The 22,620-nt window shown below is 43.3% G+C and overlaps 1 long non-coding RNA gene across 1 annotated transcript; it reads left to right on the forward strand.

Moving 5' to 3' along the window:
* The first annotated feature begins 12,419 nt into the window (after window positions 1-12,419).
* LOC122431934 lies at window positions 12,420-21,561 on the forward strand. The gene is made up of 3 exons (XR_006266667.1): window positions 12,420-12,512; window positions 16,323-16,453; window positions 21,474-21,561. It is a non-coding gene; the product is annotated as an uncharacterized LOC122431934 (long non-coding RNA).
* Window positions 21,562-22,620: the final 1,059 nt, after the last annotated feature.

Below are 22,620 nucleotides of genomic sequence, written 5' to 3' on the forward strand. Positions count from 1 at the left end.
ATTAGGAGTAGGCCTTCCTACTTCTGGGTGGTAAGATTATCAGGCCACCTGGATCAGCTTTCGCTTAACACTGACCGCTGTTTGCCAATTAGGAATGGGGCGGAAACCCCCGGGAAAGTCCCGCGCGCGCGAAAGTTTTGACCATGCAATCCGCTTAAACCAACTACCAAAGGAGTGTGCTCACCCTATATATTTGTGTAACAGCTTGGGCTCAGGGCTCTCTGACCCCGCACCACTGCATTGGATGCGGCAGGAGCCCTGACTCAAGTCAGCAATAAACTTCCCTTTTTGCGAGTTGCGTTGTCTCGGAGGCCTTCTCTCTTCCCGCTTGGGGATTCGGACATCAGGCATAACATAGTGTCCGACTCTTTTCGAACCCATGCACTGCAGCCCGCTAGGCTCCTCTGTCGATGGGATTTCCCAGGCAAGAATACTGGAGTGGGCTGCCATTTCCTTTTACAGGGGATCTTCCTGACCCAGGGATCTAACCCGTGTCTCCTGCATTTCCTGCATTGCCATGTGGCTTCTTTACCACTGAGCCACCAGGGAAGCAAGTTGTTAGGCCTCTATTAGTGACAAACATTATGATAATGAGCCATGACGCCTCAGTTACCATCCAGATTCCCAACCCCACCAAACACATACTGACCGTGAAATATCCACTCCATACAGAGGGAACCCCAAACTGGTGCCAGCTTCAAACCTACATCACAGGGCAATTCTCTGTGGAGAAGGGCAGGGACAGCACTCTTGTGGATACCCCCACTCCCAGAAGTAATCAGACTCACATAGGCTGAGTTCAGTGACTGGAAAGTGTGCTGTTGATCTGCACAGAAGCTGCTTTTCATTGCACTAATCATTCTATTTTTGCTGGTCATGGACGTAATTGCTCCAGTGTGTCTCAGATTCAACTCTTTTATTTTTTAAAATTTATTTATTAATATTTATCTTATTTTTTAATAATTAAATTTATCTATTTTAATTGAAGGATAATTGCTTTATAATACTGTGTTGGTTTCTGCCAAACATCAACGTGAATCAGCCATAGGCGAGCCTATGTCCCCTCTCTCTCGGACCTCCCTCCCAGCTCCCTCCCCATCCCATCCCTCTAGGTTGTTTCAGAGCCCCTGGAGCCAGAGCCCAGGGTGAGTTCCCTGAGTCCTAGAGCAAACTCCCACTGACTATATCTTTTACATATGGCAATGTACCTTTCCATGTTACTCTCTCCCACCCTCTCCTTCTTCCCCCCTCCCCACTGTGTCCAGAAGTCTGTTCTCTATGCCTGTGTCTCCACTGTTGCCCTGCAAATAGGTTCATCAGTACCATCTGGCTAGATCCCACATATAAGCATTAGTATACAATATTTGTTTTTCTCTTTCTAACTTACTTCACTCTGTATAATAGGCTCTAGGTTCATCCACTTTTCAAGTTCAATCCTTATGGCTCTTATTTTGAGCCAACAGTGATGATGATTGGAGGAGAGTGGGGAGCAGGAATCAGTCCTCAAGGCCATGGGAGAATGACAACCAAGTGTAATTTTGAATCATTGTTTTTTTTTTTTCAATATATGTGCAGCTAAGGATTTCAACTGAATACATATCCTACAAGTGACTCCAGAAATGAATCACTGGATATTACACATTCTGTTCAGCATTCACTCAGCATCCAACAACATCGACCATGTGCCTGGGTTGCTGAAAAACAGATATTAATAAGATATTGAGGACTTCCCTCATGGCCCAGTGGTTAAGAATCTGCCTGTCAGTGCAGGGGACATGAGTTCAATCCCTGGTCAGGGAAGATTCCACTTGCCACAGAGCAACCAAGCCCATGGGCCACAGCTACTGAGCCCATATGCCTAGAATCTGTGCTCTACAATGAGAAAAACCACCACAATGAGAAGCCCACACATTGTAACTAGTGAGCAGACCCCACTCACCACAACCAGAGAAACCCCATGCACAGCAACAGAGACTCACTGCAGCCAAAAATAAATAAACAAATGAATAGAATTATATATGGAAAAGATACTGACAGAGTCAGTTTGGGCTGCTATAATGGGATATCATAGACTCTGTAGCTTAAACATTTATGTTACAGTTTATTTGCACTTCAGGAGGCTGAGAAGTCCAAGATCAAGGTGCCAACAGATGTCTGTTTGTTGTCTGGCAAGAGCCCACTTCCTGGTCTTGTTGCTGTGTCCTTACATGACAGGGAGAGAGAGAGAGAGAAAGAGGGCTTATCTCTTTCATGTCTCTTCTTATTAGGACACTAATCCCATAGGTGGCACAGGGGTAAAGAATCCACCTGCCAGTTGCAGTAGATGTAAGAGATTCAGGTTCAATCCCTGGGTCGGGAAGATCCCCTGGAGGAGGTAATGGCAACCCACTCCAGTCGTCATGCCTGGAGAATCCCATGGACAGAGGAGCCTGGCGGGCTACAGTCCACGGGGTTGCAGAGAGTCAAACATGGCTGAGTGACTGAGCACATACCCACTCAAGGGGGCTTCTCCCTTATGACCTAATTACCTCTCAAAGGCCCACCTCCAAATGTCGCCCCAATAGGAATTAGTGTTAGGAGAGGACATAAACAATCCACAGCAGATATCCACGTCACCCACCAGCAGCTTTATCTGTAGAGCTTATGGTATGTAAATAAATTATCTTAAGGAAACTGTGAATACTATAGGAGAGAGAGAACCAAGTTAAAGGAGTTCACAAGACTGAGAAAGATTATTTCTGGTTGAGGACTCCAAAAAATATCCCCAAAGAACCAATATTTATATTAGGCTTTGAAAGAAAGAGGGCTTCCGTGGCTCAAGTGGTAAAGACAGCACCTGCCAATGCAGGGGACCTGGGTTCAATCCCTGGTCCAGGAACCCTGGAAAAGGAAATGGCAACCTACTTTAGTATTCTTGCCTGGGAAATCCCATGGACAGTGGAGCCTGGTGGTCACAAAGAGTCAGACTTGACTGAGCGACTAATGGAGTTACTATCTCCAGAGTAGATACAAAAGTTACTTCTGAGAAAAATTGGAAATCTCTGTTATTTGCTTCGATTTTGCCTCTTCTGGCTGGATTTCTGTCATGTGGGTTCTTGCTCACAGTGGAAGGAGTCTTATAGTGTGTCTGGGATCAAGATATCACATGCCCTCTAATTACCTAAGTATCAGTTTCCTTGCTGTGAGCCGCAGATGCCAGAATAGAGATAATAAAGTCCCCAGGATTGCATTTGCAGTCAATTATTTTTAATGATATGACAGAAGTCAGGTCATCAGATTGAAATCCCTCTGTGTATGATAGAAATGTCTCATAATGCATTCTGTGAAATCAGGGCAAAGTCTTCAAAAAGCTCACATTCTGTTCTAGCCAACTCTTTTTTTCTGCTAACAAAAAATGATACATGCCAACTTTAGAAGCTACCAAAAAATGTATACTGAAGAAAATATATTATGGTTTTCAAAAATCTTCACATAGTTAATTTTGATAGGCTTTCTTTAAATGTATGTATATTATAGTCAACTAAAGATATTTACATAGCCTATTTACATAGTTGGGTTTCCCTAATGGCTCAGATGGTAAAGAATCTGCCTGTAATGCAGGAGACCTGGGTTTGATCCCTGAGTCAGGAAGATCCTCTGGAAAAGGGAATGGCAATCCACTCCAGTATTCTAGCCTGGAGAATTTCATGGATAGAGGAGCCTACAGGCTACCGTCCATGAGTTGCAAAGAGTCAGACATCTCTGAGCAATTAACACTACCACTATTTACATAGTTAGCAAGTCTATAATATCCATGTATGATGTTTTCACTTAACTTCATATCAGAAGTCTTAAAAAGGAGTTTATTTAGTACTTGAACTCTATAAAGAAGATAGCATTGAAGTGAATTGCACAGGTTCTCCTATGGACACTTTTGTAACACAGGACTAAACTCATTTTACCCCACTACCACAGGAAAGTAATAAGTCCAGATACATCACTGACAGGCCAAGAAACTGGCTTCCAGAACAAGTGATGGATCACCACTGTCTCAGCACAGCTGGAAATATCTTCTGAGCCTAAAAATAATGGGCCACGTTAGCTAATGCGGAACAGTTATTTGGCTAAATTAAACTTCAGCTACTATCAAGAGACTCATTCCCAAATGGGATTCTTTTTTTAAAGTAATAATAGTAGTGCCTTATTAATTATTTATAAAATAATTATGGTTGAGCCCCTGCAGTTTCCATCTATCCAAATGGCACCAAAGCTGAGGTGAAGGAAGGAGATAGATAGGTATATACTCCCATTTTTTTAAAAATCAAAGATGGTATTTTTAGAGGTTGAGAGTGTGTCTCAGTAAAGTGTATAATCTAAGATTTTTATAACGTTTATATGGGTGTGTTTTGTAGAGGTGATGTTTCATCACATGTGTGACATTCTATGATGTTACAAGCTTTTCTTTAAATTCATAAAGTATACTTAGGGCAAATGAAGCTGAAGACAGGAACGTCTGATCACATCCAATCACGGGATGCTACTAGTTACAATTTCAGTGACAGCAGACAGCCAGTTTTGTGTGCTGTAGCTGAAGTTCCCATTAACTTTCTCTCAGCAGAGACTCAGGACAAAGAAAATATACAACCTCCTCCTGACAAACCCACTGAATGAAGACTTCATCAAGTCTTTTGTCCAGAAAATTCAGTAGTAAAATTCTGGGACAATGAATGCTCCACTGAGGCATAATACCAACAACAGCAAGAAAAAAAGAAAGCATACAGACAGCTCTCTGACCTAGGAATAAGGCCCAGGTCAGTAGCTGGAATAGGTGTCACACACATACACATGCCTAATAATAACTAAATGAATGGCCATGATGTTCCCTCCAGTCTTTTAAATTCACAAAGGATGAGAGGTGATGGGTAAGTGAGGAGGCGGATGTGGGGTGGCTTCAGGGTCAAATATGCCTAGTATAGAAAATCCAAAACAATTTTGCACAAGTAAAGTTCTTAGAAAATCACCAAAGAAAATTGCTGTTAATATCTTAGCATATTCTGGTTCAGACTTTTCAAAACATTCATGCATGTTTATGTGCCATTTTACCTAAATCGGGATTATGTCTATTGTAATATTAAATCTTATTTTTTTAACTAATATTGTGTATTTTTAAAGCGTACTTTCAAGTAGTTAAATATTCATGACTCATTTGAAAAGCTTCTTAAATTTCTTTCACATGTTGTGAATTATAATATGTTTAATTTATCTCATCTTGTTGAACATGAGACTAGATTTCCAGTTTCTTATTAATATTAATAATATGACGAAAAATATCTCTACACATACATTTTTGTCCCTTCTTATACTGTTTCCTTATAATACGTCCCTATACCTTATTTTGTTCAGAGTAGATGAACAGTTTTCAAGCCTACACTCTCTCCACCAGAGTATGGTAACATCTAATTCTCAAAATCTTCATTAATATTGAACATAATCATTATTTAAATCTTTCAGATTAGGCAAGTGAAAAATTCGGGAGATGGATGACGAGAGTTGCACAACAAGGTGAATGTCCTTAGTGCCACTGAACTATTCAGTTAAATATGGTTAAAATAGTATGTTTTATAGTATGTGACTTTTACCACAATAAAAAAAAAATCTTAAGCAACCAGATGAAATTTGACATCAATAAATCTAACATTTTGAAAAAAATATTAATAAATTTCATTATTTAATAGGCAAAGTACATATTGTCACTGCTTTGACTTGTCCTTGCCTGATTAAATAGGTAGCTAAATGGTTGTTTTTCATTTTGTTCTGTTTTTTTTTTTGTTCTGGAAACAGTACATTTATGTCCACTCCCTTCCCTTTTGGATTGTTAGTTTATGTCTTATAAATTTCTAACCAAATGCTTTTATTATATTTGTGGCAAATAACTAACTGGTAAGTAGACTAGCATTTTCCCTTTGCAATTCTCTTTATGGCTTTTACACGTAGGAAGTTCTGCCTCACGCTAAGGTAAGATACATCTTTGTGATTACCTATTAAAAGTATACATGTGCACACACACTGCGTCAATCCAGTGAGTCCAACCCTTTTGTATTAACTCATGGTTTGCTTTAAAAATTATTTTCAAATGAGCACAGACTCAGTCTCCCCACCTTGAAAAATGGCGAGATGAATGTGTCCCTTTCCCTCCCCTTTAAGGTTTAGTTGAGACATGTGCTTATGTGTGGGCATTCCAGCACACACCTCGATCTGGTAACTGTGCAGCCAGGGGCGTGTTCATTCTATTAAACCTACTGGAGTTGGCTTAATTTGCAATACTGCATTCTAATCTACCCCTCCTGTGTTCGATTTTGATACAATGAGAGATCATTTTTACTTAGTTTTTTGAGAATTAAAAGGAAAGGAAAACTAAATTAATCTAAACTGAACTGGTCTTCCAAGAGAACCCTTAAAAAAAAAAATCAATGCCCAGATTTAAATCGAGAGAAAGCCATGCCTAAATTCTCAGCCTTAACCAAATACTACTGGGTGATTTAGACAAGGACCTCTCCTCTTGTTAGGTTTTGGTTTCCTTATTTATGAAGCCCTAGTTTACATCACTGCGTGATGGTTAAGCAAAATAATGTTCCTAGCCCAGGGCTTTAGTAAATCGGCACTTAATAATGTATGCTGAATGTGAATTTAAGGGAGGGTGAATCAAAGTAATGACGGCTGCAGGCATGCATGCTCCGTCACTAAACGGCTGCTACAAGGCTTTAAATTCCAGCCTGGCAAGATTCAGGCCCTCTGTTCTTTCCTTAATCCTAAAGTCCTTCTCTAGAGTGTAATTTACTGCAGTTACTGACACAAGAACTGGGGACATTGGAATGATATGTTCCAAATGACTTGAAAACTTTTTTTTTTGGCTGCACCACACAGCTTGGAGGATCTTAGTTTCCTGACCAGGGTTTGAAGCCAGGCCCCTGCAGTGAAAGTCCAGAGTTCTAACCACTGAACTGCCAAAAAATTCCCTTGAAAACTTTTAAAGAAGAAAATTCTTCAAGAAATGAAAAACAGGGGAAATAAGTATATAAACAGGAAGCCTGATCTCCTAACACCTAGGTTTGTATTTAATTGTAAAAGGAAAAATAATTATGGTGAAGATGTATTTGAGGGCTGACCATGTCCCAAGCACTAAGTAAGCAGGATATTTTCTCATCCTCCCACCACCCTGGATGGGGTGGGCACTGTTGTGAGCACCATTTACAGATGAGAAGACAGAGTCTTGTCTACGTCTACGCAGATGTGACCCCAGAACCCAGGCCTAACGGCCATGCATTCATAAGAATTGATGCTTTTGAACTGTGGTGTTGGAGAAGACTCTTGAGAGTCCCTTGGACTGCGGGGAGATCCAACCAGTCCATCCTAAAGGAGATCAGTCCTGGGTGTTCATTGGAAAGGCTGATGTTGAAGCTCCAATACTTTGGCCACTGGATGCAAAGAGCTGACTCACTGGAAAAGACCCTTATGCTGGGAAAGAATGAAGGCAGGAGGAGAAGGGGATGACAGAGGATGAGATGGTTGGATGGCATCACTGACTCAATGGACATGGGTTTGGGTGAACTCAAACTCATGTGTCCAACCAGGAGTTGGTGATGGACAGGGAGGCCTGGCATGCTGTGGTCCATGGGGTTGCAAAGAGTCGGACACGACTGAGAGATTGAACTGAACTGATTCATAATAATAACTTGTCATCCAATGAAACCACACCTGCATCACTTACCCAGCCAGGATTATTTCCAAGGTGTTCTGGAAGGAATTTCTGCTTCCCTGATACCTTCTCTATTCCTCTTATCAGAATATTTTATGTTCTGGAATCCAAACCTTTTCATTTCAAACTCAGATATGTCTTAAAATGTCACTGCCCCAGTGGCGCTTCTATTTTGATATATGTTCCCATGAAGGTGTGACTGTTGCTAGATTCTTAGCAACAAAAGGTTTGGCTGGGTGAGGAAAAGCTTGTGAGGAAATAAAGGGCAGGAGAAGGGCAGATTGGAGGAGCCAGGGAACTCCAAAAAAAAAAATCTTGATTCCACAAGCTTGCTTTGAACTGCCCTGAATACAATATAACTTTTTTTTAATGTATTAGAACCAAATTGGCAATTTGCTGTGTGAAGAATTAATAGAGAAGAAAAAACCTATTTCTACTTTACTTGGATTTTATTTTTCCTCTTAAATAACAGGACATCCAAACACTTTAAAAATTTTTAATTTTGTAATTTTTTATTAAAGTATAATTTACAGTTTCAAGTGTACAGCATAGTGAATCAGTATCTGTAAGAATTATGCTCCCAAACTCTTTCATTAAATTCCTTAATTAAAATCTTTCACTTTTTAAAAGTAGAATTTTTGCTAAAATAAGAAAATATAGAAAAATATTTTTTATTTGAATATTCCCTCTTTGTCTGCTCATAATCTTTATTCCCTAATGTTCTTTCTGGAGACTGTCATGATTGAGTATATTGAGTCTCTGTTCTATGTTTGAAACAAAATCATCAAAGGGCTTTTATATTTAATATTTCTTGCCAAAGTCAAATCTGAACAACTTTAATGGCCATATTATATATTCAGCTTGGTTTATTTGCTTCCCTTCTCTTCTCATAATACAACCTATGCATCATGAAGCATGGAATTATGGTAAAATTTACAACATCATTCAGGGACAAATATATTCTTTTAGCCAGAGAGGTGACATTACAAGACCCAAGGGGACTGCAGGAGCCATGACTATGAGATAAACATCTTTGATTTATTGATGAACTGTATTTGTGCTTATTATTTAAAAAGAAGAAAAAAGGTAAGTGATCAGAGATGTCCATATTTCTTAAATTATGTTCCTGTCTCAACAAGCCCATCTTTGACTCCATAAGGTCATGTGGCTGACAAAGCATTATTGCCTATATGACTCTGATTCATCCACACAATGTAAAAGTGCACAGAGGACCAGTAAAAAGTCACCATAAGATTTAGAATCTGAAGCCCAAATGCCATTTTCCTCATTGGTCCACCACAATTGCTCTGAGTAGCTCCCACTTTCCAAATCTGGGCGTAACTGCGTTTATTCCAGCAGCCCTTCTTAGCTCAGCTCACCCCCTTAAAGCTGACTAGTGACTGGCTGCAGCCGGCTCGTTTATGAAGAAAGCTTTTAGATGGATTAAAATGTCAGACACTCAGACAGTTTAAATTGAGAGCTAGGGCTGTTTACCTAAGCATGTAGCTCTCTGCCGCATAAGGGTGGCCCTCACCCACCCACCCCCTCTTCAGCGGCCAGAAGAGAGACAAAGAGGTTTGAAGGATGGTAAGCAGTTCATCTTGGCGTGTCTAAAGCAATTGTTTGAGCTGTACACAGACTGGAACGGGAACTGCGATGTGTCTGCCTTCCAGCCAGACTGCACATTAGGCAGGAACGGTCCTCTGCTTCTTGACCTACCCGCTGCCCTCAAGTGCCCTAATGTGTCAACTGGAAGGATATCCAAGAGACTCCATAGTGACAATTTTTTCACAACTCCCTCACCCACCCATCCTCGTGCATCTCTCCTTCCTTCAAGACATTGCCTGATGATGAACATACTACTGACTTGTAATAGTAAAAGAAAACGAATTCTTTTACTATTAAAAGTATTAAAACGTAGTATTGGGACCTCCCTGGCAGACCAATGGTTAAGACTTTGCCTTCCAATGCAGGGAATGTGGGTTCAATCCCTGATCAGTGAGTTAAGATTCCAGGTGCCTTGCGGTCAGAAAGCCAAAAAAAACATACAACAGAAGCAATGCTGTAACAGATTCAATACAGACTTTTTAAATGGCCCACATCAAAAAAATCTTTTTTAAAAAAAAACTAATATTAAAAGATATTAACACATCGATCTTCCCAAAAATAAATGTGTGTGTGTGAGAGACAGACAGACAGACAGACAGACAGAGACAGAGCATCCTGGTTTCCCAGGTGGCTCAGGGGTAAACAGAAGACTCAAGAGACATAGGTTCGATCCCTGGGCCGGGAAGATCCCCTGGAGGAGGAAATGGCAACCCACTACAGTCTTCTTACTTGGAGAATCCAACGGACAGAGGAGCCTGGCAGGCTACAGTCCATGGGGTTGAAAAGAGTCGGACACAACTGAGTGACCGACACAGCATACACAGAAAACACAGCAAAGAGAACGAAGGGTCTTGGGCTCTAAAGTTAGAACTAAATAAAGCTAGCCAGCCCCTTAGCCTGCCCGAGCCTAGTTTCCTACTCAGAAAAGGAGATAACTGGACTAGTACTCCAAGGTTTGCAGGCATGTTTCAGTCTAAAGGGAGGTGTGTTAAAAGCACAACATCCTTTCTGCAGCACTTTGTCTTTATGCGTAGCACTGGCAACAGACTTAACACGCCAGCCTGTAAACCAAGCGCCTGGTCTCTCTTGAACGGTATACATTCTGATGGGTTAGATTTGCAGCTTGACTGCACTGTCTGCAAATGGCACATCTTTTGATCAGTCCCTTAGCCGGAGAAAGCATACACCAGTGTGTTTCACAGTTGTGCCAACAAGAGTCCACAAAGGGATCTGAGGTTGGTCCAGCCATTAACAGGTTACAGCCCAAGTTCGTCTTTTCCACCAGAGACATTATCTCATTGGCAGGTCTCACCAGAGGCCCAAGTTCTGTCTCATTAAGATTCTCCCAAGCACTGAGAATCTGCTTTGTCACAGACAGTCATTTAGTTTATAGTTCTGCTATGTCATTAGGCAACCTTTCCGTAGGGACACAGCAAAGAAGAGGCTTCGATTAACCCATTCAAGGCAGAAAGGAATGAAGACAATCACAGAACCACAGAATACCCAAGATAGCAACAAAAAAATTCAAATTTCTATCATAACGAGAGACTTGAGGGCATGGATTGCAAAGAGAATGCCCAAAGCATGTAAAAATGAGTGAATGAATCGCCCTTTCTCTGCTAGGCATAGGGTGAAGGAAATAGTACAAAGCACTAGAAAACAACTTGGATGAGTAGGGGGAATTATGAGGCTGGAGGCCGGACCCAAAGAGAAACTGAGAAGATGTCAGAGGAATTGGAGAGGAGGGACACACATAGATCTGGATAGGAAAGGAGTCAATAGACTTTTTCTATAGATTAGCGGCTGCACCAAGAATCTGGGATAAATATTTAAATAGGTTGGGCTAGAAAATGGCATAACATAGAAGGAAAGAGGTGGCCCTTACTTACATCTAATATTTTCTATTAACTGGGCTAATTAAATTTTCAGCCTGTCAACCAATGAGAATCAAAAAGAGAAACTTAACTGCTTATTTTTAGTGCCTTTCTTTTTAAAATTAATCTTATTGGAGTATGAAAGTGAAAGTCACTCAGTCCTGTCTGACTCTTTGTGACCCCATGGACTCTACAGTCCAAGGAATTCTCCAGGCCAGAATTCCGGAGAGGGTACCCTTTCCCTTCTCCAGGGGATCTTCCCAACCCAGGGATCGAATCCAGCTGTATAATTGCTTTATAACGTTGTGTTACTGTACAGCAAAGTGAATCAGCTACACATATACACCCTCTTTTTCGGATTTCCTTCCCACTTAGCTCACCACCTCCCTGGACTTCCCTGGTGGCTCAGACGGTAAAGCGTCTACCTACATTATGGGTTCAATGCCTGGGTCGGGAAGATCTCCTGGAGAAGGAAATGACCACCCCACTCCAGTACTCTTGCCTGGAAAATCCCATGGATGGAGGAGCCTGGTAGGCTACCGTCCATGGGGTCGCAGAGTCGGACACGACTGAGCGACTTCATTTCAGCTCACCACTCTTTCTTTTGGAAATGCTTTCCAGTTTTCCTCTGCCCTGAACCATGCAGTTGTGCCCAGAACGCTCTGTGCCATGCCGGCCTCCCCATTTTTCTGGAAGAACTCGCCACCGCAATGGCTGCCCATTCCTTGGGACAGCGCTTTGCCCGCTGCGACAGCGCCCCTGCTGGTGAGATTCATTAGGGCGCTGAAGCGGGAACAGCAAGTGCCCAGGGCGCAGACCCGGCTCCTAGCGCGTCGCCTTCAGTTTCTGCAGAGTTGGGTTCCCCATCAATGCGCTGTTTGGTGCAAAACATGTGTGGGAAATCTTTGTTTCACACTGGCTCCCTCCTCCGCCCCGGAGTGGGACGCCTACGCGGGTACCCAAGCCTCTCCCCTTCCCCGGCCCCCGCAAGCTGCCGCTGCAGCATCCTTTAGGGTCCAAGTTCAACACTGCTGCAACTTTTCTGGGAAATTAAAAAAAAAAAAAGAGCTGAGAGCAGGAGGGTGCGAGGGAGAGGGAGCCAAAGGGCGCTGCAGAGGGGTACTTTATCTCTCCCGTGAGGGCTACCACAGGGCGGCCAGCCAGCCTGCATGGGGCCAGCCAGCCTGTATGGGCTCAGTGGCGCGGCGTGGGTCACCCAGGAGGCTGCATCCGGAGTCCGCGGGGCCCGGGGCCAGAGAGAGAAGGGAAGTTCCTCGGTCAAAAGAGGCATCCAGGTTGGTGGCAGCCCAAAACGCCAAGCGCGGGGGAGCTCGGGCTCTGGGCGGTGCCTCTCCTCTCCCGCGCCCGGCGGAGGATGCTGAGTCACCCCTTCTCTGCAGCGCGGGCGCGCCCCCTCTTCTTCCCACTCGCGTCCCAGCTGTGGCCCCGGACCCCGCCCCTGCGCTGTAGACCAGCTGGGGGGCTGTGCAGGAACCCCCTAAGAATGCGCCCCACCTGATGTGTATTTGTGCACTGGCGCGTTTCTGAGGAGAAAGAATAAATCGAGCTTTCATTGCCTCATAAAGGCGTTTTTGACTCCGAAAGGACCTTGGGTCTGGCTGTCCAAGCAAGGCCACTGTTTCACAAACGGCTTTCCCAAGCCTCCGGTCTCCCGTGCGAGCCCCTTTACACTAAAGTCCCTGCTCTAGCTTTTACATTTTGACATCTAGAGACTCCCTGGGCTCTGTCCTTTTCCCCATCTAATTACTCCCCTCCGTGGTTGGCCAGAAGAATCTTCTCTGTCCATTTTTAGTTATTTCTGCGGTTTCCCCACAGAGAATTCCTCTGCCCATTCCCAGATCTGTTTTCTCTTCAGAGGGCTCCACCCTTTGATCACACCGGTTTTGGCCCTGGGTTACTGCTGCAGGCGCCAGAAGCACCCTGGGGAAAGGTGTGCTGTGCTAAGTCACTCAGTTGTGTCTGACTCTTTGTGACCCTGTGGACTGTAGCCCACCAGGCTCCTCTGTTCCATGGGGTTCTCCAGGCAAGAATACAGTAGCGGGTTTTCATGCCTTCCTCCAGAGGATCTTCCCAACCCAGGAATTGAACCCAGGTCTCCCGCATTGCGGGCAGATTCCTTACCAGCTGAGCCACAAGAGAAGCCCAAGAATACTGGGGTGCGTAGCCTGTCCCTTCTTCAGGGGAACTTAGCCACCCAAGAATCGAACCGGAGTCTACTGCATTGCAGTCCTATTCTTTACCAGCTCAGCCACCACATTACCTGGAAAATGTGTGCTGGTCTGTGCAAAATGCTGCAATAACCAGTCCAGGCACACCACACACACACACACACACACAAACACACACACACACGTCCTTCTGGAATCTCTTAGTGGTTTGAATTTTAAGGAACTTTGTAGGTTTTTTTTCTATTTAATTTTTTTAATTTTTTATTTTATAGTGGAGTATTGTTGATTCACCATGTTGTCTTAGTTTCAGGTGTTCGGCAAAGTGATTCAGTTATACATACACATGTATCTATTCTTTCTCAGATTCTCCTCCTACATAGTATTGAGCAGAGTTCCCCGTGCTATACAGTCAGTCCTTGTTTCTGCTCTTCTTGATGGCAGCTTCCCAGGGTGGAATAAGGAGGTGGGGACTGTGGGTGGGAGGAAAAAGCCAATCCTAAAAGATCTTGTATTGCATATATTGGGCTTCCCAGGTGGTAAAGAATCTGCCTGCAATACAAGTGGCACACGAGACTTGGGTTTAATCACTGGGTCAGGAAGATCCTCCCAAGGAGGGCATGGCAACCCACTCTAGTATTCTTGCGTGGAGAATCCCATGGTCAGAGGAGCCTGGCGGGCTACAGTCCATGGGTTGCAAAGAGTCAGGCATGACTCAACAACTGAGCAGGCACTGCATATACTACAGCCCCTTGCTAATGTGCCAAGCGCCAGGCCAGAGAACCAGGATGACCCTACCCTTTCTGAGCATGGTATACATAAAGACTCTCTCCTAGGGTAGCCACAGGCGATGTGGACAGCCCTCACTGTATCCTAAACTGTCCAACCCTTCCATTTAGTCTGATCTTTTGAAACCAAGGAGCAGCGCCCAGAGTAGAGGGCTTGAGCTGCTGGAGCAGAGGTGGGCACTGGGGAAAGGGGTGTGGAGCATGCAGCCCGCGCATTTCCAGTCTCCTGATCCCATTTCTCTACTATTTCATTTCTATTGAGTTGGTCTGGTCTTTCAGGATCTCAGGCTTTCACTCCAGTTTTTGCTAGTCAGTTGAACAGGACTCCATATTAATCACTCATCCTTGAAACTGTTTGAAATAAGATCCATATTCTAGTGGTTTAAAGCTCTTCTCTCTGTTCCAGGAATCAGTTTATTTTTCTGCCTTTCTTATCAGACTGATTTTAGATTTCCCCCATGGGTTTTTGGCACAGCCCCCAGGCAGGCTGTATTATTTACTGTGTCATTGTGGAGGGCAGGGCTACTCTTTAGCTGTGTGTCTTTGACTGCCCTATCTTTGTTCTTGAGTGAGTAAGCAGCTGTATTCCATAATACATGAAGGTTTTATCTGAGAGCAGCGTCACTCACCCGTATCAGCCGGGGTAGATAAAATTAACTAGAGGGTCATGGTTGTATCTTCTGGGCACTTGCTTATTGCTGTAATCATACAGGTAGTGAGCATTTGACTATCTTCTCTGTGCTCACACATTTTTAACCCTCACAACCCTGGCAAAAGAGGAATGATTTTTCTGTGTTTTTTCTTTTTTGGTCATTATTGATTTCTGTTTTGTTGTTGTGTGTGTGGTTTGGTTTTGTTTTTGGCTGCAACTCAGCTTGCAGGATAGTTCCCTGAGCCAGGACCCCTGCCATGGAAGTGCAAAGCCCTAATCACTGGACCCCCATGGAATTGCTGTTTTCCTCAGTTTTTTAGAGGGTACCAAGGTCTGGATTTGAACCCAAACCTATTTCAAAGCCTTTTCCATTGGCTAGGAAGAGATTTGGGGGCATGAAGGCTAAGAGGTCAAGACTATTGGGAATTATTTCGAATTCTAGGAATTCCAGGATTATGGAATCAATTGTTTTTTTCTTTTTTTTAGGACAGAGGCAATTGGTAATGAATACAGCATAGGGATTGGAAGTACAGGCTGAAGTCTTACGGCCCTCATTAGACTCTGTGCTGATTACCATCCACTAGAAACTACTTATGTCCCCAAACATTATTATTGTAATCTGAAGATGAGGCAAAATAATAATACACACCTCACAGGTTCACTGAGGAAATTAGGTATGTTTGCAATAGTTAGGTCAAGGGCAAACAGAAGGTGCTTAATTGATGTTAGTGCTTATAAATATTAAGATAAAAGAAGGGTGAGTGAAAAATTGGCTTCTTAAACTAACACTTCGATATTGCCTTTCTTAGCTTGTCCTCTTAGGTGTAGATAGGCTGATTTCAGCCTTGGGAAAATTATACCATGTCTTATCTATTTCTGCTTCCTCAATATTGCATGCGAGTAAAATCAGTTTAAAACAAAGAGTAAGCCACAAACAGATAGCCCTGTGAATCATGCCCTGTGAATCCTGGCAGGAGCCAGGATTTCCCTGTTGGTCCACAGGCTAACATTCCGGGCTCCCAGTGGAGGGGGCCTCACGTTCAATCCCTGGTCAAGGAACTAGACCAGGAGCTGCAACTACTGAAGCCCATATACCTTGTGGCTCCACAACAAGAGAAACCAGCTCGATGAGAAGCCCGCACACTGCAGCTAGAGAGTAGCCCCCACTTCTCTGCAACTGGAGAGAAGTCCACACAGGAGTGAAGACCCAGTACAGTCATAAATAAATAAATAATTCTTAAAGAGTGAAAAAAGCTTTCTCATTAAAAAAAAAAAAAATCAGCTTCCACCTGCCGAGGGTCCCCCAGCACACTTCAGCTCCCCTTGGCTTGGAAGTCTCTGTCCAAAGTAGGGGATAACATATGTCGGTGGCTGCTTTCTAATGTTAAGGGAAAATGTTGCGTCTCTCAGAAACTGATCATAATGCGGGAAATTGTTTGTTAGGTAAGAGACATAACAGGTTCCCTCTTTCCTACTCAGTGCTCTGGAGATTCGAAATTGAAGAATATAGCCGACCTGCTCTTAAGGAGCAAATGGTCCTTCAGGACAAGACACTTCTGAATGAAAAGAAAATGCACCTTCTAAGAAAGCACAAAAGAGCAGCACAGATGGTAAGCACTGAGGTGTGTAGACAGGGGAAACCATGAAGACTTCTTGGAGGAGGTGAGATGGAGCATGGTTAGAGAATGAGTGCAGGGAAGGAAATTCAAAGCTACGAAACCGAGAGATGGGTAGATTTCACAGGTGGACTTGGAGAGATTTGTGAACTTACCTACAAGTTTTCCTGCATCTGCGCATTTTTCTGGAGAGAGGGACCATATATAGCATAAGATTTTCAGAGGAGTCTTTAACAACCTCAAAAGTCAGAACAAGTACTGTAGGGGCTAGAGAATTATGAGCAGCTTTTCATTGGTCTCACAGTGAGACACCAGCTGCCTTGACGTCTTTTTTTTTTTTAATTACCTATAACTAATTCAGATCTAGATCATTTCAGAACTATAGGGAGGGTGCCGAGGCCAGCAGTGGGGGAGACACTGAGGACAGAAAGTTCTTTGGGCACTTCTAACACATGGGTTATTGAAGTGGCTGCCTCTTTGAGAAACAGCTGTGCTCATTAATTCTGGAATCAGAATACCTGGGGTGTCCAATAGGAAACCATGTCTCTTGATTTGGAAAATGTCAGCTATGGTAATTTTCTGGTGTGTTTACATGAATAATACTTGACCTACATGTGGAAATATGAAGGTTTTCATCTTTCTTCCTCCTCAGGGCCACCCCTAGAGGATTGCAGTGGTCAGTAGCCCCTAGACCTTTGAAGAAGCTTATTTAATATTCTTGCCCTCCCTTCCCCTGCCCACAGCAACCCCATCTTCCACTCCAATTCCAAATTTCTCCTATTTCTAGGAGTATTTTGGGATGCCGCACCTCCTTGCCTGCTTTCAAGAATATTATCATCTAAAACCTGAAAGCTTTTTTTTTCTTTAAATTTAGATCAAAGCAGAGAGAAACCATTTTGCAAATATCTTTACTAGATACTTTAGTTACTTTAAGCTGTGAGTTGATTAATTAGAATTGATTTTTGTCAGGAAAATGAGGCTGGAGGATTTTCTGGTGTTATACCCAGGCATGAGTCATGACGCCCATATTACAGTGACTCATCACTTCAGAGAGAGTCATTTTGATGCTACTAGAGTTTTGCTCCACTAGGAGTTTCATAGTGAAGTTCTTTTTGTTCTCACTTAGACACCAACAACAGGCAACCTGGGCTTTGCACAGATACCAAGTTTTCTTAAATAAAATCTGTTTTCACTTTCAGGGTAGGATTTTTTTTCCCTGTCTCCTCTGCCTCTTTTTGAGAGAAAGAATCTTTAGACAGGAAAAAGCTCTGAGCTACTAAAAAATTCTCCCTAACGTTGTGGAAACGTATTTCACTCTGAAACAGTATAGAGAAGAGATAGAGCCTCTTGATTGAAGAGCAAAGCAGAGACATCGTGAATGGTGTAGGAGTTTAATCTTCTACCCTGATACCATCTCAAGAATATTGCACTCCTGGAGTTTCTTTATTGCCATCTATTGCTTAATGCCAGGACAAAAGGAATAATTTGATAACAAGCAAAGACAGCACAGACTGTTCCTCCTGCTTTTGAGTTTCTTTCAGTTTTTCTGTCATTTTTTAAATTATTTTTTAAAATGGCACTCAAAATGTATCAGGTGCAACATGGAAGCTATTTAGTACCTCGGGCTGTATTGCAGACCCTGCGATAGCTTAAGACAATGGATGAAAGGAGCTCTCTGCTTCTTGGGTAGTTAACAAAATGATAAAAGGATCCTGCATGGGATATTTGATTCATTCTCCCTTGGGAAAGGAATATATGTTACTCTTAATTGCTGAGTTATGGATCTGTTATAATTAGTTAGTTACTAGTAAATAAATGGACTTCCCTGGTGGCTTGGATGGTAAAGAATCTGCCTGCAATGCAGGACACCTGGGTTCCATCCCTGAGTCAGGAAGTCTCCTGGAGGAGGGCATGGAAACCCACTCTAGTATTCTTGCCTGGAGAATTCCATGGACAGAGAAGCCTGGGGAGCTAAATCCATAGGGTCACAAAGAGTCAGACACAACTGAAGCAGCTTAGCATGCACGTTCAGTATACCAGACACTCACTATTGGATTGGAAAGGGGACCAGAAAGAGTAAGGTAGTACTCATGAAAGGCATGTGGTGCTTAGCAGGTACCCATAAAGGAAAAGGACAGAAATGATGGTAGAAGTCATTTCCCTCCAGTGGAGTTCGAGATTAGGACACATCACATGCTGAGTCTCAAACATGGGAGATGCTTAAACAGCCTGTGCTTTAGGTTAGGTTCAGACTTGTTCCAGAAACTGAGGGTGGGGGGGAAATCGTAAGTGATGAGCAGGTAGGGAGAGAGAAGGGGTTCAGAGTCCCTGAAAAAGGCAGGTACAGAATTCAGGAAGTCACATCCCCCTTTGCATTTCACTTGGTTGTGGCCAAGAACAGAGAAGACTGTCTTGTTCCTGCACCCCACAAGACAAACCACGCCCCGTCCTTCCTACCCTCTCTGTCCACGCCCCATTCCAGAAGAGTCATGACTAACAGACAAAACAAGTCACAAAGGGGTGAGTGCTGGCGGATGGATGCTATGCTCACTTCCTTTATCTGAGATGGAGGAGGTACCACAGCAGACTGTGCCTGTGTGTGTGTGTCTTCAGCGTGTTTCAGCTGCAGCAGTTAGGTCCTAGGTTGTTCCTCTCCATGTTCTTTCAGAGTCAATCTCCAGCTACCGAAACACTAACCAAGATATGAACACTAAAACAATGCCCCAGGGTATGTTAAACCCCAGGAACAACTATGGGGATGGTACCAACAAGAACTTGATCAGAAGGGAATGCTGGACACCAGATGGAAACCAAGGTCACTAGATCAGAGGTTGACTTTGCTATTCTCACACCCAGGACCACAAACTGGAGATGTGATGGGCAAGATTGGATAAATACTTCTTCAGTAAGAAAAAGAGTCAACTTCTTGGTTCTCTTTCAAGCTGTTATGGAAGACCTTTTCTAATTAAAAGACTCTTCATGGGCAACACAAAAATGAAAAGATACGTCACGCTGTGGATGTAAGGAGACTAATTACCTGATAACCCATGACTGTTTCTTATAGTTTATTTCCACTTAATATTCTTCATAAGCTAGTGTGCAACAGAGGGATTCCCTGCTGGCTCAGTGGTAAAGAATCCACCTGCCAATGCAGGAGACCAGGGTTCAATCCCTGGGTCAGGAAGATCCCCTGGAGAAGGAAATGGCAACTCACTGCAGTATTCTTGCTGAGAGAATCCCGTGGACAGATTTTTCCTTCGGTCAATGACTGTGCATTTACTTCAATACTGTATGACAGGAACAAGGGTCCTTGAATCATGCCTGATCTCTCTTTGAAAGAATCTTAAAAACAAATATGTATTTACCAGAATTGGGGTGAAAATTTCAGATGAAGAGCTTAATCCCTTTCTGAGGAGAGCAGAATTCTGCCTTAATAATTAGCCCATACTCAAGACAGCTGCTGCTGCTGCTGCTAAGTCGCTTCAGTCGAGTCCCACTCTGTGCGACCCCATAGACAACAGCCCACCAGGCTCCCCATCCCTGGGATTCTCCAGGCAAGAACACTGGAGTGGGTTGCCATTTCCTTCTCCAGTGCATGAAAGTGAAAGTGAAGTCACTCAGTCATGTCCGACTCTTAATGACCCCATGGACTGCAGCCCACCAGGCTCCTCCATCCATGGGATTTTCCAGGCAGGAGTATTGGAGTGGGTTGCCATTGCCTTCTCTGACTCGGAGACAGCAATTACAGTTAAAGGCAGGCCTTCTTGACACAACTAATAAATAGTCCCTTGTTTCTAAATGAGGGAAGGATGTAATAGTGCTTAGGGCTGAAAAATGTCTAAGAGTTCTGTCATCCTCTTTGGTTTGCAAATTGATTGAAAGAGAATTTAGAGAAGAGGTCCAAAATTTTTCTTGTTTCTTGGGTCCTACAGGAACTACGGTGTGGCTATTCATGTTCTATTTCTCTTTTCATTGATCATAAAGGTTCAATAATGCTTCACAGAGAACTCTTAAAACTTTAGTTTCTAACCCCCCAAAAAAAAAAATTGTCGCCAAAGTCTTGGTTATCATCTTTTTCTTTTCCCACTCCTACCCTCTCATTACAAGTTAACTTTTCTTGAGTGGTTGAGGGGGTAGGTGGCAGGGATGGGTTACACTGGGGACTGGGTAAAGCATAGCCAGTTAGCAAATGTTGTCTACTAGTGTTTTGCAAAAAAGACATCAGCCTGGCTTCTAGTCTAGTCTACAGGACTCTGCACTCCCTCAGCCTTCCCATCTTTATGTGGAGGAGTTAATAGAAAATCACTTTCAATCTAGAATCCTATGATTCCGTAAGTGTTGAAGTTTCTCATGTAGGCTGTTAGTTTGGGTGTTTTTCCCCTGCATACACACACACACACACACACACACACACACACACCCCTGCTCCCTGACTTTCTATGAATAGGAGAAACAGGATCTGGTTTATTTTGAGATCAGAACCACAGAAGGAGTTGGCGTCTCTGCTGTCAGAGTCTGGAGGTTGTTCTGTCCTCTCTGAGCTGCTGATGCCTGAGCCCTGGCAAGCATGACTCAGGCATTTCTGTGTCCGCCGTTCTCACTGCAGCATCTCTGCAGCAGTCAGTCTGGGAAGCAATCAACTCCGGGCTTATAGCTGGGCCATCAAGCAAGGTACATGGGCCATCAAGCAAACCATTAGCTCCGCAAGAGCCGGCCACCTCCTTGATAATCTAAATGGCCTCATTGTTAAAGTAATTTACTCTCCTAGGAACTGCCACAAACCTGGGTGTTTTCTAATCACTGAGTGTTAGAAAGGGTGGAAATCTTGGAAACCAAACCATTGACACATTTTGCTGTTGAGAAAACAGAGACCTAGAGAGAGGGTGTGGCTTATTCACCCACATCCTACTCCTGGCTAGAAGCAGAGCCTGGGCAGGTGTCAAGATACCTAACTTGGACCACTCACTCTAATTGCTGCTTCTTTTATACTGGGATGTCTGAACAATGAAAGCAGATGACAGCCAGAGTCCAGAAGGACAGACAGATGCAAGAAGAGGAAACTGAGGAAACCGTGACAAATGGTCTACACAGCGGTATGTCTTCAGTGCATTGTTGTCAGAATGCAGTAGCTATCAGCCCTGCGCAAGGTGACTTGTCATCTAAGCTCTGCCCTATACCTGCCTTCTCACTTTGACCAATTTCTTCTGTGAGTCTCTGTTTCCACACTCTCAGAGTCCTCGGCTTTCCCAGGTGGCTCAGCGGCAAAGAATTCGCCTGCCAATGTAGGAGCCACAGGAGACTCGGGTTCCATCCCTGGGTCAGGAAGATTCCCTGGAGGAAGAAATGGAAACCTACTCCATTATTCTTGCCTGGAGAATCCCATGGATAGAGGAGCCTGGTGGGCTACAGTCCTTGGGGTCGCAAAGACTTGTACACAACTGAGCAATTTCCTTACAACACAGGATTATTGAAACAATTAAATAAAATAACTTGTGTCAGTAATATCTGACACATAGATGATCAATAATTGGTTATCTTCCTCCTTTCATTGTGGTTTCCTTTTCTCTATTCCCCCTCTCTTTTGAAAGGAATGGGTTAGGGTTATGTGTTTTTTCTGAAGCAACTTAGCATACACATGTTTTTTCCTACTGTGGAAAAGTAGCAAAAATCGCATGGAAAAGTAGCAAAAACATATGCTCTACCTGATTTTGGGTTCTCCCAAACCCATCCTAGTATTCATAATAGACATTCTATGTGAAAATATAGCACTACTCTCTATTAGATTAATAGGATGTTTGTTTGAAAATGATCGCTTACCATTATCATGAAGTATTTATGGAGACCTCCTATATAGTACTGTGTGATGTCTTGTACATGGAATTACCACCAACATTTTTCAACATAGTTATTGTAGGAAGATATAAACAGAAAACCACACATAGAAATTAGACACGTTTGCCCCAAATATCGCAAATGATTACGGCCCCTGGCCTCTGCGAGCTCCTCACGTTGTTACTGAGAAATCACAGCATAGGGCTTAAGAACATTTTCAGGGCATTTCCATAATGCAGAGATCAGGCATTTTTAAGAGCACAGTATGAATATCAATGTCCTTCCCGTTACTGCTATTTCATTGACTGGAACTGTCATGACGCCTATGA

The sequence above is a fragment of the Cervus canadensis genome, chromosome 30, assembly GCF_019320065.1.
Source record: "Cervus canadensis isolate Bull #8, Minnesota chromosome 30, ASM1932006v1, whole genome shotgun sequence".
In the NCBI taxonomy this organism is placed as follows: Eukaryota; Metazoa; Chordata; class Mammalia; order Artiodactyla; family Cervidae; genus Cervus; species Cervus canadensis.